Raw genomic sequence first — 16,307 nt, forward strand, 5'->3', positions numbered from 1 at the left:
CACAAACATTACCATAAAAAAAAAATTGTTTTTCTTTTTATAAGGTCTGCCATAGAGGACCAACCCTTGCCAAATCACCACACCAGTATGCAAGCATTAGCATGGATTGATTCACAACACATCATTTCAACATTTCCATAACAACTGTGTAAAATGGCTAAGATAGTCGATCGTTATATTGGCCGATTATCACATTCCCATCCATTTCTTGCAGATTGACGCAGTGCTTCCAGATTGAAAACAGTGTTTTTGGATTGGTGGATTGGAAGTACAGATGGGTTACACATTTCCCTTGGTGCCAGTGACCATGTTGGTTTGGTGCATGACGGAATTAAAGACAAGCACATATAAAGTATAAGGTCAACATTTTAAGGGTAATAATTGTGCATATTTATTCTGTTTTGTAAATGATCCTGTAGGGTGGAGTGGTAGTATTTTATATGGTGATTATTTGATGTGTGATTGAGTTAGTGATTGAGTTTGGCTTCTCTGAATGCCTTGACGACTTGATACATAGCAACAGATTCCAGATTGCCTTGGTAGCTTTACTAAGCACACAAACAAGCTTAGACAAACACATGTATAAGAAAACACACTCACTCAGTCACACGGACACTTACTCCACCCTGATGATGGAATAAAGTTGCTGGTCATTATAAGACACATAGTTAGTGGGAAAGTGCTTGGAATTACGTACTTTGTGTTTATTTTGACTTTCTTTTACTCTCTTTTTTATTTTTAAAACAATTGATATTAGATATTTCACTGGATGTACAGATTAAACTCATGCCAACGTCTTCGTCAGCTGCAGCCTTTGTAATGATGTAGCCTAGGTCTATTGCTCATCTCGTGGCTCCTCACATATTAGACCACTTGGCTAGCTGTCATAGATCTGTGGTTGGCTCTCAATAAAGACATCACGTCTTCTGGTTGTGTATTCTGGCTTTGAAGCAGTCAGTCAGTCAAGGAAGGTAATGGTTATGACTCCAAGCTGTTGAGAGGGAGGAGAGTTCTCATGACTCTGTGGTTAGAAGTTAACTATATGAATGAATGGGAATGTGAAGGGCTTGCCCAGTGACTCACCCAGATCATTGTTCCAGATGAGCCCTGGTTAGGAGCACACACTCCACTGGTCATACATTCTAACACACATACACGCACACATACTCCCTTTCAATGTTCACCCAGAACGACCAGACAAGCGCATGGCCTCTCCTCTTCCTCTCATCAATTCATTCAGGATCATTTAATGCTGTACGTGACCACGGAGAAATGGAAACAGAAATGCATACACACACACTCTTTCGTGTTTTATTATTACTAAGAGAGTAGCCGAGCTGACACAGTCTTTCTTCAAATTGTATTAGTCACATGCGCCCAATACAACAGGTGTAGTAGACCTTACAGTGAGATGCTTACTTACGAGCCCCTAACCAACAATGCAGTTTAAAAAAAAAAAAATGACTAAGAATAAGAAATAAAAGTAAGGTTTGGGATGTGGAGGGGAAGGTAATAGTAGTTCCTACACTGATTTGCTTGTGCATCTCTGCATCTCAGCCCCATTGCAGATGCCTCCAGATCTTGCCTCCTCTCCTCTACATCATCTCTCTACACGTTTACAATTGAGTCATTTAGCAGACGCTTTTATCCAGTGCGACTTATAGGAACAATTAGGGTTAAGTGCCTTGCTCAAGGGCACATCGACAGATTAGTTACTTAGTCAGCTTGGGGATTTGAACCTGCTACATTTCGGTTACTGGCCCAGGGCTACCTGCCGCCCTACATGTATCTAATTTCACAAACAAAGTAGAAAATACTACTGTGTAGTATAAGAGCATGTGAAGTATATCTAGAACGCCAAGCCTCAGGCAAAGCATTGGTTGTAATTTTACATTTTAGTCATTTAGCAGACACTTTTATTCAGAGCGACTTGAGTGTATAAGTATTTTCATGCTTTTTCCTACTGGCCCCCCATGGGAATCGAACCCACAACCCTGGCTACACAGGACTGCTACATGAACAGTCAGTGTCGTAAAGGAAAGTTATTCCAATGATTTTACTGCATGCTCAAGGCTTAAGTCAATGTTAGATTTTCTTTAACTGTCAAGTGAGAATAGTTTGCTGGAGTCAAACCCAAATTCCAATCCTTCATTACTTTTGGCTGTTATCAGTTATTATTCTGGGATATCTGTTGAGCTATAATATTAAACAAACTGACAATCAGTGATGGCTTCTCTTGCCTCTTTTTTTTTACGAAATTGGAGAAAACAAATTATTTTATGTATTTTTTTGTCCTTTTTTCCCTCCTCCCCTTTTCTTTCAGCTGCGCCAGCCTCCACATGCGGAGATACTTGTATGTTCTAGACAATATGTATTTCCCCCACTCCAGTTGCAGTCGCCACAAACACTGGCTGGTTCACCGTGTGCGACGCACTAGGACAGGAGCTTGTGCTCGCTCATTCTCAAGTCCTATGCTTCCAGGTTACAACCAGACTCTAAGACTACTAGTCTTTTGCTGCCCTCTCTTCCTGCTTCTTTTACATTTTTTAATTATCTTTCTGTCCTGCTGATTGCTGCATGAGCACAGCATCATTTGTATTGCATCTTTGCATGCTGGAATGATTCACGGATAGTGGACTCGCTGAATGGATCCAAAATGACCCCCTATTCTCGAGTGCCCTACCTTTGACAAAGATACATTCTACACATGCATGTTCTTTGTAATGCCGTGTCTGTCAATCGGTGGCGGTCAGTGCCATTTAAGATGAGTGAGGAAAAACATTATACTGTATTACAGCATATTGGATGACTGTCATTTCATATTCCATTCACCCAGTTCAATGTGAAACAGCAATATTTTTAGGCTACTACACGATACTCAAATGTTCTTATGCCTATCACGAGGTTGCTACAACCATGCCTATGAATGAAAGTTTACAACATAGGTGCATACAGGTTGAGAGAAATTGTTGGTGTCATTCTATCCCGCCTTGCACACTCTTGCCTGCATCTAGCTGATCTATGGTGTAACTATTAGTCGAACAGTTGCAAACAAGAGTTTCTATTTGACAAATTATGGTATGTTTATCGCCATTTAATTCCATTTAAGAATCGTTTTTCAACAGAATCGGTGGTGTGAATACACCCTTGATAACACATAAACACAGTTCACTTTCATACCAACCACGTTGTATTCCTTCTCGCATCGATGCGATTTTCTCCTCTCACCTTTTTTCCCTTCACTTGTGGACTTCAATGCACAACACATCAGCTGTGTAACCAGGCGAAAAAACCTTTCCAAGCCAATCCATATCATAACCACTACACACAACCTACATCGTTGTCACCATATTATATCAAGTAATGTCATAGTCAACATAGCTAATAGAACTAACGTGTTAGTAAACCAGCTACAATCATGCAGTAACATTAGTGTACAATTTAGCACTTAAACTGGTGGGCCCCGGTGGCAATACATTTGTAAAAATCAAAACCTTACCTTGACTTGGAAGAGTTCCAGTGTTGTGTTGGATAGTCTTAGCCAGCTAGCTAACATAGCATCCCTCTGTTTGAGCATGGTGTTTGAGGTGGCTAAACTAGCCAGCTGCATTTGCTAGCTAAGTAAGTGAAACTAAAAGTGAGGGGGAAAAATTACCATCTCTGTCTATCTTGCTTCTCCATTTTGGAAGAAATGTATTTGTTCAAAACTGTTCAACTATTTTCTTTCTCTCTCTTTGAGTCAACTACTCACCACATTTTATGCACTGCAGTGCTAGCTAGCTGTAGCTTATGTTTTCAGTGCTAGATTAATTCTCTGATCCTTTGATTGGGTGGACAAAATATCAGTTCATGCTTCAAGAGCTATAATAGGCTGGGGGACGTCCTCCGGAAGTTGTTATAATTACCGTGTTAAGTCTATGGAATGTGGTGAGAACCATGAGCCTCATAGGTTATGTATGGAAGTAAATGTACCCAGAACCTAGCTGTCCTCAGGCTACAACATGTAGCTACCCTACAGAGTGCTGCTGAGACTACTGTAGACCTTAATTGCAAAACAGTATGTTTTAATCAATTATTTGGTGACGTGAAAATATTTAGTATAGTTTTATCTAAAAAGGATCAGTTACATTTTTTTTTTTTAACTATTTTTTTATTTAATGAAATTCACTGAGGATGGTCCTCCCCTTTCTCCTCTGATGAGCCTCCACTGCTGCCTGTGCTGTAGACTAGGGTTTTGCAGTCAGTCAGTGTGGCAGAGTCTTTGTGCTGGTGGGGATCACCAGGTGTGCCTCTCAGTCTTATTAATACCATGGTTACAAAAGACGCCATAGAATCTTAGTACGTAGAATGTATGCACACATGACTGTAAGTCGCTTTGGATAAAAGCGTCAGCTAAATGGCATTTATTATATTATTAGTTACCCTACAGACAGACTCAGCCACAGGCCTCTTAGCCAGCACTGGTAATCATATCTCAATACAATTTTCAGTACCTCAATCACCCCACATAAAGCCAATGATAAATGGACTCCGTGACCTGCATCAGATGAATGGTGCTGACATGTGTAGCAGGTGTACATCTCAGCTCAGTACTGCATTTATCTGGCTAGGCTCTTTGTGCAACAATTTGGGAGATTCTCTCCTATTTGGTCTAGCTATATGAGAGAGAGAGAGAGAGAGAGAGAGAGAGAGAGAGAGAGAGAGAGAGAGAGAGAGAGAGAGAGAGAGAGAGAGAGAGAGAAGTGTGTGTGCGAGAGAGAGAGAGAGAGAGAGAGAGAGCAGAGAGAGAGAGAGAGAGAGAGAGAGAGAGAGAGAGAGAGAGAGAGAGAGAGAGAGAGAGAGAGAGAGAGAGAGAGAGAGAGAGAGAGAGAGAGAGAGAGAGAGAGCGAGAGCGCAAGTGTGTGTGAGAGAGAGAGAGAGAGAGAGCGCAAGTGTGTGTGAGAGAGAGAGAGAGAGAGAGAGAGAGAGAGAGAGAGAGTGTGTGTGAGAGAGAGAGAGAGAGAGAGAGAGAGAGAGAGAGCAGAGTGAGAGAGAGAGAGAGAGAGAGAGAGAGAGAGAGTGTGTGTGAGAGAGAGAGAGAGAGAGAGAGAGAGAGAGAGAGAGAGAGAGAGAGAGAGAGCAGAGAGAGAGAGAGAGAGAGAGAGAGAGAGAGAGAGAGAGAGCGCAAGTGTGTGTGCGAGAGAGAGAGAGAGAGAGAGAGAGAGAGAGCAAGTGTGTGTGCGAGAGAGAGAGAGAGAGAGAGAGAGAGAGCGCAAGTGTGTGAGAGCGCAAGTGTGTGAGAGAGAGAGAGAGAGAGAGAGAGAGAGAGAGAGCGCAAGTGTGTGAGAGAGAGAGAGCGCAAGTGTGTGTGCGTGCATGTGTGTGTGTAGGTGAGCGTGTGCGCGCTGCTCACCGGTGGCCAGGCAATTTAGCTCTCTCTCAGTAGGTCAATCTGACACAGCTTCCAGGCACTATGTCTAGACTAGACATGAACAATTGAACAGGTTGCCATGCCACTGATGCCAAAACAATAGTGTATGACAGCTAGCAACCTGCCCTGTCAATCAATTAGTAACAAAGTGTGCCCCCTCCATCTCACCACCTTTATAAAAAGGCCATGGCTGTGGATAAGACTTTTCCCTGATGTTTTTTTCCCCTCAGACCTAAGGACCCGAAGCTTCTGCTCGTGTGCTGATCACGTTCTCGGCATTTGTTTATTCTCTACTTTACACAATCTCTGCTCTACTCTGTGTAACTCTGTGTTGTCTGTTCACACTGCTATGCTTTATCTTGGCCAGGTCGCAGTTGCAAATGAGAACTTGTTCTCCACTAGCCTACCTGGTTAAATAAAGGTGAAATAAATAAAAATAAATAAAACTCGTAGAGAACAGGCTACTCAGGCTTGTTTAATAAAGTTAGATCAAAGCTGAATCAATGTCTGATCACATAATGATAGTATTCTACATAACAAACCGAATATAGTAGCATAGTATAATGTTACTGCAAGACAAAAACACCACGTAATTTCTCTCTTGTGGCCAAATTCAACAATGCGCGCCACTAGGCAAGATACACAGGTAGACTATGCTATAGTTTTAACACCATCTGCTCTAAAATTTGCTCACTTTACAAGATCATTCAACTCATGAAACTGATTGAGATGAAATGGTTGGTATGCAGATGCTGCATGGACATTTCACCGGTAAAACCTGAAGAATTAGGTAAATAAACACTTGGCCAGAACGTGATCTGCACATGTGCAGAAACTTCAAGGCCTTTAGTCCAGGAAAAAACAGGTCCGGGAGAAGCCGTATCTGCAACCACTCCCATTTAAAAAAGCACAGAGACCTCATAACAAAGGATGTTTTGTTCCCCTTCAGTTTTTCCCCTTAGGTTTTCAAAGAGGACACAGCTTCAGAGCATGCCCAGACGTTAAATTAACTGAATAAACAATCCCAGATCTCAGTCAAAGCCAGCATAGTGTGTCTATGATTTGGAAACAACAAAAACAAAACTGAGCATGCCCATATCTCATTCATTTTACCAAGTGTGTCTGTTATGTTTTGGAATCAACAAAAACACACACGCCATGTAAAAGCCCCAATTAAATATATATGACATACCCAAGTGTGTATGTTTTAGAATCAACAATTAAGCAATAGTACACGAGGCTATGTGTTATGACATTTTTATCTAGGCTGTGATGTGGTCATATCCGCGAGGCGAAGCCGATTGGTGTAGTCCACCACAGCCATGATAAAAATGTCATAACACATGGCCTCGAGTGTACTATTGCTTTTATACAACGGGTTACCTGCATTAAAAATCAAGATTATTTCCCAAACTATCAATTTTGAAACAAAAACATGATGCTACATTCACTAACACTGGTGACATTTTAGGCGGTCTCTAGTCGTTAGTTATTTTCGTATTGACTGCCATGTAAGGCAAAATTTCCCAAATGCTGGTTGATAGTTCCAGAACATTGGTTTCTAGGGACGCTGTCCATGGTTCTGAAAACAGTGCACATCTGGTCTATGCATAGGAAAATGTTATGTCAGATGGAAACATTGTAGTGGCGCTGTCCATGGAGCTGAAAACGGCGCTGAAACATTGTAGCAAAGACATTGATACAGCATATCAAAATAGAATCCACAATTACACTTTTTTTCAGATGTTCACAGCATCGACAGCTATTTATTCGTGATACACATTGAAATGCATATTTCCATTCAGTACTTGTCTAATGCCGGGGACTCAAGCGCAGCTGGCCACCTTTTCTCAGGAACAACTGCCTTGTTGTCGCACGTAGCTGTTAGGATGTTACTCCATCTCCTTCTGTTATCCATGGACGGCTTCCAATAGCTCCTAAGAGAGCTTTCAGCCCTGCTGGATGAGCTGCTTTCAGAGCTGCTGGATGGCAGTTGTCCTGATGCAGTGTTTGGTATACCTATGGGATGTGCCAGCCTCAGAGAGAGAGCGAGCAATTAATAATGACAATATGACAATGATTCTATTCATGTTTATTATATTCATATACTGTATAGCAGCCTAGCTATTTGAACAAAATGTTATACCTTGCACAGACGGGGCAGCATTGATGAAAGAGTGTTGTGAGTCCCATTGGCTCTATGGTATACCACATGTTGTCGTTATCAGAGAGATTTTGTCTGGGGTGTAGATAAAAGGCTGGGGCATGTTCAGGTAATTTCGTGATTTTTCTAGCGATCAAGCAAAGCTCTTTCCCTAGGTTTTCATACATGCAGCCACAACTATTCTCTCGGTCTCTTTCCATGGGATTTTTGTGGTTCTTGGATTCTTCATTGAAACTCAGTGTTGCCTATCTCGATCCATTTTTGTCCTCTTTTATTACGAATGAGTCTGGCTTCAGTTTGCGATTTCCTTTGTTGCCTCTTTGGCCAAAAGCAACTGCAAATCAAACCACACCTTATTCAGTAATCCTCTAGGGGTGGCGGGGCTCAAGGCTTCGGATTTAGGTCCTGCTGTGTTATAGCTGGGTGTTGGCTGGTTCTGTCCCTGCCCTCCCTTCTCAGCTGTTTTATGATACCAGCAAAGACATTGTTTGCTTTCAGGAACTCAGTTTCTCTCATCAGGCACCAAGGCCGGCTCAGTGGAGGCTCATTTAAGTGGCAGTGTAGGCCTGCCTGCAATCCAGCAATGCTGCTGATTCTATATCAGTCTCCTTTAGCAGTCCATGCGGTGGCATAAAAACTCAGGAGAATATTACCCTTCTCCTGTTTTGAAACAGTTGCCAGATCGATGTTTATCCCCTTCTCTGACAGCCATTTCAGAAAGCACTTCACTGACTGACCTTCATGTCTTAAAGTAATGATGGACTGTCGTTTCTCTTTGCTTATTTGAGCTGTTCTTGCCATACTATGGACTTGGTCTTTTACCAAATAAGGCAATCTTCTGTATACCACCCCTACCTTGTCACAACACAGCTGATTGACTCAAATGCATTAAAAAGGAAACACATTCCACAAATTAACTTTTAACAAGGCACACCTGTTAATTGAAATGTGTTCCTCATGAAGCTGTTGAGAGAATGCCAAGAGTGTGCAAAGCTGTCATCAAGTCAAAGTGTGACTACTTTGAAATATCTCAAATCCAAATATATTTTGATTTAACACTTTTCTGGTTACTACATGATTCCATATGTGTTATTTCATAGTTTGGATGTCTTCACTATTATTCTACAATGTAGAAAATAGTTTTTAAAAAATAAAGAAAAACCCTTGAATGAGTAGGTGTGTCCAAACGTGTGACTGGTACTGTATATACATTTGCAAATATTTCTAAAAACCTGTTTTACTTTGTCAATATGAGGTATTGTGTGTAATTTCATCCATTTTAGAATATGGCTGTAACGTAACCACGTGGAAATAGTGAACGTGTCTAAATAGTTTCCGAATGCACTGTATGTGTGTTTTCCATGTGTGTCTGTGTGTGTGCCTGCCCTGCTCCTTCCCCTGCTCCTGTGTGTTATTAGGCGGTGAGCTCCCCTGTGTATTCCCACACGGCTGTTTACTCGTCTCTATTTGTTATTATTGAGCATCAGCCACCATCTGCTCTGCTGTTTCTAGTGGGGGATAGAGAGAGACTGAGCGAGGCTGTCTGTGCATCCCAAATGGCACCCTATGCCTTATGTAGTGCACTATATAGGGAATAGGGAGCCATTTGGGGGTGCACTGTCTATTTTTCATGGGTAGGGGCATGTGGTGATGGACAGCTCAGTACTGCATGAGGAGCCTAGGCTGAATTGATTTAATGGTTTATGTTCTGTGGTCCAGGCTGAGTACTCTGAGATAGAAGAGAAAGATTACAGGAATGTTACTAGGAAAAATGGTTGTTTGATTCAATGGTGGACTGGGTGCCGATGGTATGCCAGTTGAAGCTGGTTGCTTAGAAATTGCATGCAGTAATGACTGTAGCTGTACAGATTTTTTCTCAAGTCTGAGGTGTATCTATATAACATTATCTACATATTGTTTTTGCCAAAATATTTTTAAAAATCTCTCATATTGTTCCCACTTGGTTTATAAAGACGATAGAGAAAGAGGATGTGTCTCGGTCTGTGTGTGTTGGCATGTAGCCTATGTTGTCAAGTGTTTGTGTATATTGATGTGTGTTGATCCATGGTGGCCTGTCAGTGGAGCAGACCATTAAATACTTTATTTTTGTATTATTGTAATATTTCTACTTTTTACCTCTTTTTCTCCACAATTTCGTGATATCCAATTGGTTGTTAGTTTTGTCCCATCACTTCCCATACGGATGGTCGAGAGCCATGCATCCTCTGAAACACGGTTCTACCAAGCCTCACTGCTTCTTGACACGTTGCTCACTTAACCCGGAAGCCAGCCGCACCAATGTGTCAGAGGAAACACTGTACATCTGGCGATGTGTCAGCATGCATGTGCCCAGCCCGCCACAGGAGTCTCTAGAGCGCGAGGAGACAAGGACATCCCGGACGACAAACCCTCCCCTAAGCCGGATGACGCTGGGCCAATTGTGCGCCGCCTCATGGGTCTCCCGGTCGCGACCCAGGTCACACAGCCGTGATCGCACCCGTGTCTTTAGTGATGCTTCAAGCACTACAATGCAGTGCCTTAGAATATATATATATATATGCCATTTAGCAGACGCTTTTATCCAAAGCGACTTACAGTCATGTGTGCATACATTCTACGTATGGGTGGTCCCGGGAATCGAACCCACTACCCTGGCGTTACAAGCGCCATGCTCTACCAACTGAGCTACAGAAGGACCGCTGCGTCACTATGGAGGCCGACCCTGAGAGACTTAATGATGTACAGTGCCTTGCAAAAGTATTCATACCTCTTGGATTTTTTCACGTTTTGTTACAAAGTGGCATTTAAAACATTTGTCAACAATCTTCCCAAAATACTCTGCCAGAGGAAGATTATTATTTTTTTGATTAATATATATTAAATGAAATATAGTCGTTGTAGAAATATTCCGTTGCCGGAGTCAATACATGTTAGAAACACTTTTGGCAGCGAGTACAGCTTTGAGTCTTCTTGGGTAATTCTTTAAAGGTGCACTAAGCAGAATTCCTAGTTGCATAAATTCTCACAGTTTGCCTATTTTAAGTTTGTGCAAAACAAGTAATGCATAGTGTTGAGAATCATAGTACTATCTAAACTGCTGTCTAATATCTTTCCAATAAGCAAATATATTGTATTTTCAGCTGTTTGAAGCTGGTGTACAAAACCGAAAGTAAAAGACGCAAAAACTTAAGAACAGGAAATATAGAAATAGCGCACATAGAACCGATCTACCGCTTCTAAGATTTGATGTCAATGAAAATGGGAGATCTTTAACTCACATTTCTATGTGATTTTGGTCGGGTCGCCCCAAACAAGTTGCAGCTTTAAGAGCTTTAGACACTGGATTGTGCAATATTAGACCATTTATTATTTTCAAAGTTCTCCAAACTCTGTCAAGATGTTCGGGATCATGGCTAGACAGCCACTTTCAAGTCTTCTTGGTAAGCAACTCCAGCATAGATTTGGCCTTGTGGTGTAGGTTCTTGTCTTGCCGAAAGGTGAATTCCTTTCCCAGTGTCTGGCGTAAAGCAGACTGAAGCAGGTTTTTCTGTAGGATTTTGCCTATGCCTAGCTCCATCCCGTTTCTATTTATCTTGAAAAACTCCCCAGTGTTTGCCGAAGTCAAGTATACCCATACCATGATGCTGCACCACCATGCTTGAAAATAAGGAGTGTTGTGTTGGATTTGCCCCGAACATAAGGCTTTGCATTTAGGCCAAAAAGTGTATTCCTTTGCAATGTTTTTTTGCAGTATTACTTTTGTGCCTTGTTGCATACAAGATGCATGTTTTGGAATATTTGTATTCTGTATATTTGTGTATTTGTTTCACTTTGTCATTTAAGTCATGATTGTGGAGTCACTACAATGTTGTTGATCCATCCTTAGTTTTCTGCCATCACAGCCATTGAACTCTGTAACTGCTTTAATGTCACCAATTGCCTCATGGTGACATCCCAGAGCAGTTTACTTCCTGTCCTGCAGCTCAGTTCAGAAGGATGACTATCTTTGTGTCTGGGTGGTTTAATACATCATCCACAGCATAATTATTAACTTGACCATGCTTAAAGAGAGATTAAGTGACTGATTTGTTATTGTTACCCATCAATATACCAATCACTGCCCTTTTGCGGCACTTGAAAATCTCCCTGGTCTTTGTAGTTGAATCTGTGCACTCCAGGCCACTCTGAAACTACACAGAATGTATGTAGAAGTTATAATGGACCTATATATATATATATTATTTTTTTTAAATGCCCTTTTTCTAGCCCTCAAATAGATTTTAACAAACAAATCAGTTTCTTAATGTGGCCATCAAGCCCCAAAATTTACCCACCCCTGTTATAAGTTTACCAATAGAACAAGGATTGGTTGACGTCCATATTCTGTTACACAGAATATATTTGATGATTTTGGAGAAAACGGATGTGAATAGTAACGTTAATCTGATGCCTGAATGATATTGGGTACCAAACATGTATAAGCAGCATGTGTAGTCAGTCTCCGTCAACAACGAACGTGGTCTGCAACTCTAAAGAACATTATTGAACAATTTGTTTCAGAATAGATCAGATTTTACCCTGTTTGTTTGTTTCGACCTTGCCTTGCGAGGCTGCATACTAAAGATTCAAGCATCCCTTGCGCAGCCTTGTTATCATGCCATTTACTTCTTAGTACTACCAGTCTCTGTGTGTGTCCCAACTGTCACCCTATTCCCTTTATAGTGCACTTCTTTTGACCAAGGCCTATACAGCTCTCGCATAGAGTTAGAGGACTCACATCTGTATCTATCCCGTTATGGTGTCTGTGACAGCATAGTCAGCACCATTGAAGCCTTATCCATTTTGAAGTGGTCAATTTTCTTCTTATTTTGTAGATTGAAAAAAGAATAAAGCAAATATTTGTGATTTTCCGCAACCTGCAATGTTGGGGTCCTGAACCAAATCTTATGTCATTGATTTATTGTGGCCATTAGATGGTCGTGATATAACTTAGACATTTACAAACCATATTTAACACAAGTTGAAGAAGAGAAGGCTCTGATCATTGGCCCAACCCATAGGAATCCCCAACCAGTTGACTACTTTAAAATGGTGGAAGCGCTCAATTATATCCATGAGTCCTCTAACTAACTCTATGGGCTCTCGTCAAAAGTAGTATGCTGTATAGGGAATAGGTTGCCATTTGGGATGCATATGTCTTTTATGTACATCAAATCCATCAGGATCTTCTACATCTTTCACACAACAATCTTTTTCTTTGTTCTATTATTTTCTATTATATTTAGCTGCACTTTTATCTCTGAGGCATGTTTGCCTTGCTTTCATTCCCCTGGTTGCATTGTTGTTTGTGTTATCATGCCTTGTGATGATGATGCCTCTGTTTGGAATGACACACAGACACACTGTTTGGAATGATTTGTCAAGACAGCTAATGTGTAGATAGACGGATGAAAAGCATATGCCAAACCGCCAAATCTGCAGTTGAATGAGTCATACAAGCCTTTTCTAAAGAATCCATAGACGTACGTAGCTGGAGCTTCTGTCTGCATCCCAAATGGCCCCCTATCCCGTATTTAGTAGACCTTAGGGCTCTGGTCAAAAGTACTGCACTTTGGGGTGCCATTTGGGATTCACCTTATTATTATACATTTATTTCAACAAGGAACACAGGCTGAGACCAAGGTCTCATTTACAGCTGGGCCCTGCATGTTCATGTTTACACATACAGTTTAGGTACAATGATTAAAAAAAATAAACAAGACAAACAAAACCATCACAGATAGTGATTTGTGATCTATAGTTTCTAAATAATGCTACTGAGAAATTGCTGTATTTTCTCTCATTAGGAATTTGTGATTTCTAAAAAATATATTTTCTAAGATATATGTGGGTCTTTCTATAAATAATGGGTCCAAAAGTGTGACTTTGGGATGGATCAACATTTCAAAATGGTTAATATATGCCAATTAGCCCATAAACCAAAATGCAGGGTTCGTACAGACATTGGAAAGTCAAATTCATGGGCTTTTAATTGTTTTACTTTTTCAAGCACAATCATCATTTTCAAGGATGTACATTTTATATTGTATTGTTTTTATAGCCTATAGAACAAAAACTCTCCCCAAAAAGTATGCAAAAAGTGTCAGAAGTCTACATCTGTCACAAAAACTGATTAGAAATTAAAATATTGGATATTTACATTTGATCAGGAGAGTTTATAATAATTTCGGCAACAATAATTTCAAAGACCTTTTCAAGAAGAAATGTCTGATTTTCAAGGTATTCCAGTAGGCCTATTTGATTTTCTGAGTTACTTGTTGTTACATTCTAATGTTGTGCTGACCAAAATAAATTTGCACAGTATTTCAAGTGATTTCTTTAGATAATTGAACAGAAAAAATGAATTGAAGAAACTATCCCTGATCAAATTGGTAGTCCACCCAGTGGGTACGTTTTCTGGGTTTGAATAAAATCTTTTAAGTGCTCACAAGGGAGCCACACCCGCAAATCTCATTTCGCACGTGCATAGGGTCGCACGTGCATAAGTCTGAATACCAAATATTGAGAAGTACTTAAATCAAAATGCGTAAAAAAGGCATACTAAGTCTGAATCGGCCCAATTGTGAATATGCCCATTAGGCTACTATGGAATTTGTCATTACTATGTAATTTATTATAAGTATCAAGTTAAGGTGACTCTTCCGGTTAGAAACATTCCATTTTCCAATCACATATATTATTTGGAATTTATGTGCCCATGAAAGCTGTTTTCACGCCATCACATAAGGAGACATGAAATGGTACGTAGTTAATCCGTTTTACCTCATTTCTACCAGCATGTTAAATGTGCAACCAGAGGGAAAAAAAAACTCTAGACCACCTTTACTCCACACACAGAGACGTGTACAAAGCTCTCCCTCACCCTCCATTTGGCAAATCTGACCATAATTATATCCTCCTGATTCCTGCTTACAAGTAAAACCTTAAGCAGGATGCATAAATAAAGAAGTTGTCAGATGATGCATATGCTAAGCTACAGGACTGTTTTGCTAGCACAGACTGGAATATGTTCCGGGATTCTTCCGATGGCATTGAGGTGTACACCACATCAGTCACTGGCTTCATCAATAAGTGCATTGATGACGTCATCCCCACAGTTGACCGTACGTACATACCCCCACCAGCAGCCATGGATTATAGGCAACATCCGCACAGAGCTTAAGGGTAGAGCTGCCGCTTTCAAGGAGCGGGACTCTAACCTGGAAATCCCGCTATGCCCTCCAATGAACCATCAAACAGGCAAAGCATCAATATAGGACTAGGATTGAATCGTACTACACCGGCTCTGACGCTCGTCGGATGTGGCAGGGCCTGCAAACCATTACCGATTACAAAGGGAAGCACAGCCGCGAGCTGCCCAGTGACACGACCCTACCAGACAAGCTAAATTACTTCTATGCTCACTTCGAGGCTTGCAACACTGAAGCATGCATGAGAGCATCAGCTGTTCTGGATGATTGTGTTATCACACTATCCTTAGCCGATGTGAGTAAGACCTTTAAACAGGTCAACATTCACAAGGCCGCAGGGCCAGACGGATTACCAGGACGTGTGCTCCGAGCATGCGCTGACCAACTAGCAGGTGTCTTCACTGACATTTTCAACCTGTCCCTGACTGATTCTGTAATACCAACACGTTTCAAGACCACCAAAGACCACCAAAGTCCCTGTGCCCAAGAACACTAAGGTAACCTGCCTAAATGACTACCGACCCGACTACCGACGTCTGTAGCCATGAAGTGCGTTGAAAGGCTGGTCATGGCTCACATCAACACCATTATCTTAGAAACCCTAGACCCACTCTGATTTGAATACCGCCCCAAAAGATCCACAGATGATGGAATCTCTCTTGTACTCCACACTGCCCTTTCCCACATGGACAAAAGGAACACCTATGTGAGAATGCTATTCATTGACTACAGCTCAGCATTCACAATACAGGAAACGGAGGACTGCGCATGCCCCCATTCCCATCGACGGGGCTGTTGTAGAGCAGATTGAGAGCTTCAAGTTCCTTGGTGTCCACATCACCAACAAACTAACAAACAAACTAACATGGTCCAAGCGCACCAAGACAGTCGTGAAGAGGACACGACAAAGCCTATTCCCCCTCAGAAAACTGAAAAGATTTGGCATGGGCCTCAGATCCTCAAAAAGTTCTACAGCTGCACCATCGAGAGCATCCTGGCTGGTTGCATCACTGCCTGGTAGGGCAAGTGCTCGGCCTCCGAACGCAAGGCACTACAGAGGAGAGTGCGTACGGCCCAGTGCATCACTTGGGCCAAGCTTCCTGCCATCCAGGACCTCTATACCAGGCGGTGTCAGAGGAAGGCCATAAAAATTGTCAAAGACTCCAGCCACCCTAGTCATAGACTGTTCTCTCTACTACCACACGGCAAGCGGTACCGGAGTGCCAAGTCTAGGTCCAAAAGCCACCTTAACAGCTTCTACCCCCAAGCCATAAGTCTCTTGAACAGCTGGTTACCCAGACTATTTGCATTGACCACCCCCCTTTTACGCTGCTGCTACTCTATGCATAGTCTACCTACATGTACATTTTACCACAATTACCTCGACTAACCTGTGCCCCCGCACATTGACTCTGTACCGGTACCCCCTGTATATAGCCTCGCTACTGTTATTTTACTGCTGCTCTTTAATTTATTTTTTACT

At 41.6% G+C, this 16,307-nt stretch overlaps 1 protein-coding gene across 1 annotated transcript in view; it reads left to right on the forward strand.

Annotated features, from left to right (window-relative positions):
* LOC118387944 (dymeclin) overlaps nucleotides 1–16,307 on the forward strand; it is a 93,944-nt gene that overhangs the window by 74,880 nt on the left and 2,757 nt on the right. The gene's annotated exons all lie outside the window — the stretch shown is intronic.

The sequence above is a fragment of the Oncorhynchus keta genome, chromosome 9 (genome assembly GCF_023373465.1).
Source record: "Oncorhynchus keta strain PuntledgeMale-10-30-2019 chromosome 9, Oket_V2, whole genome shotgun sequence".
Classification (NCBI taxonomy): Eukaryota; Metazoa; Chordata; class Actinopteri; order Salmoniformes; family Salmonidae; genus Oncorhynchus; species Oncorhynchus keta.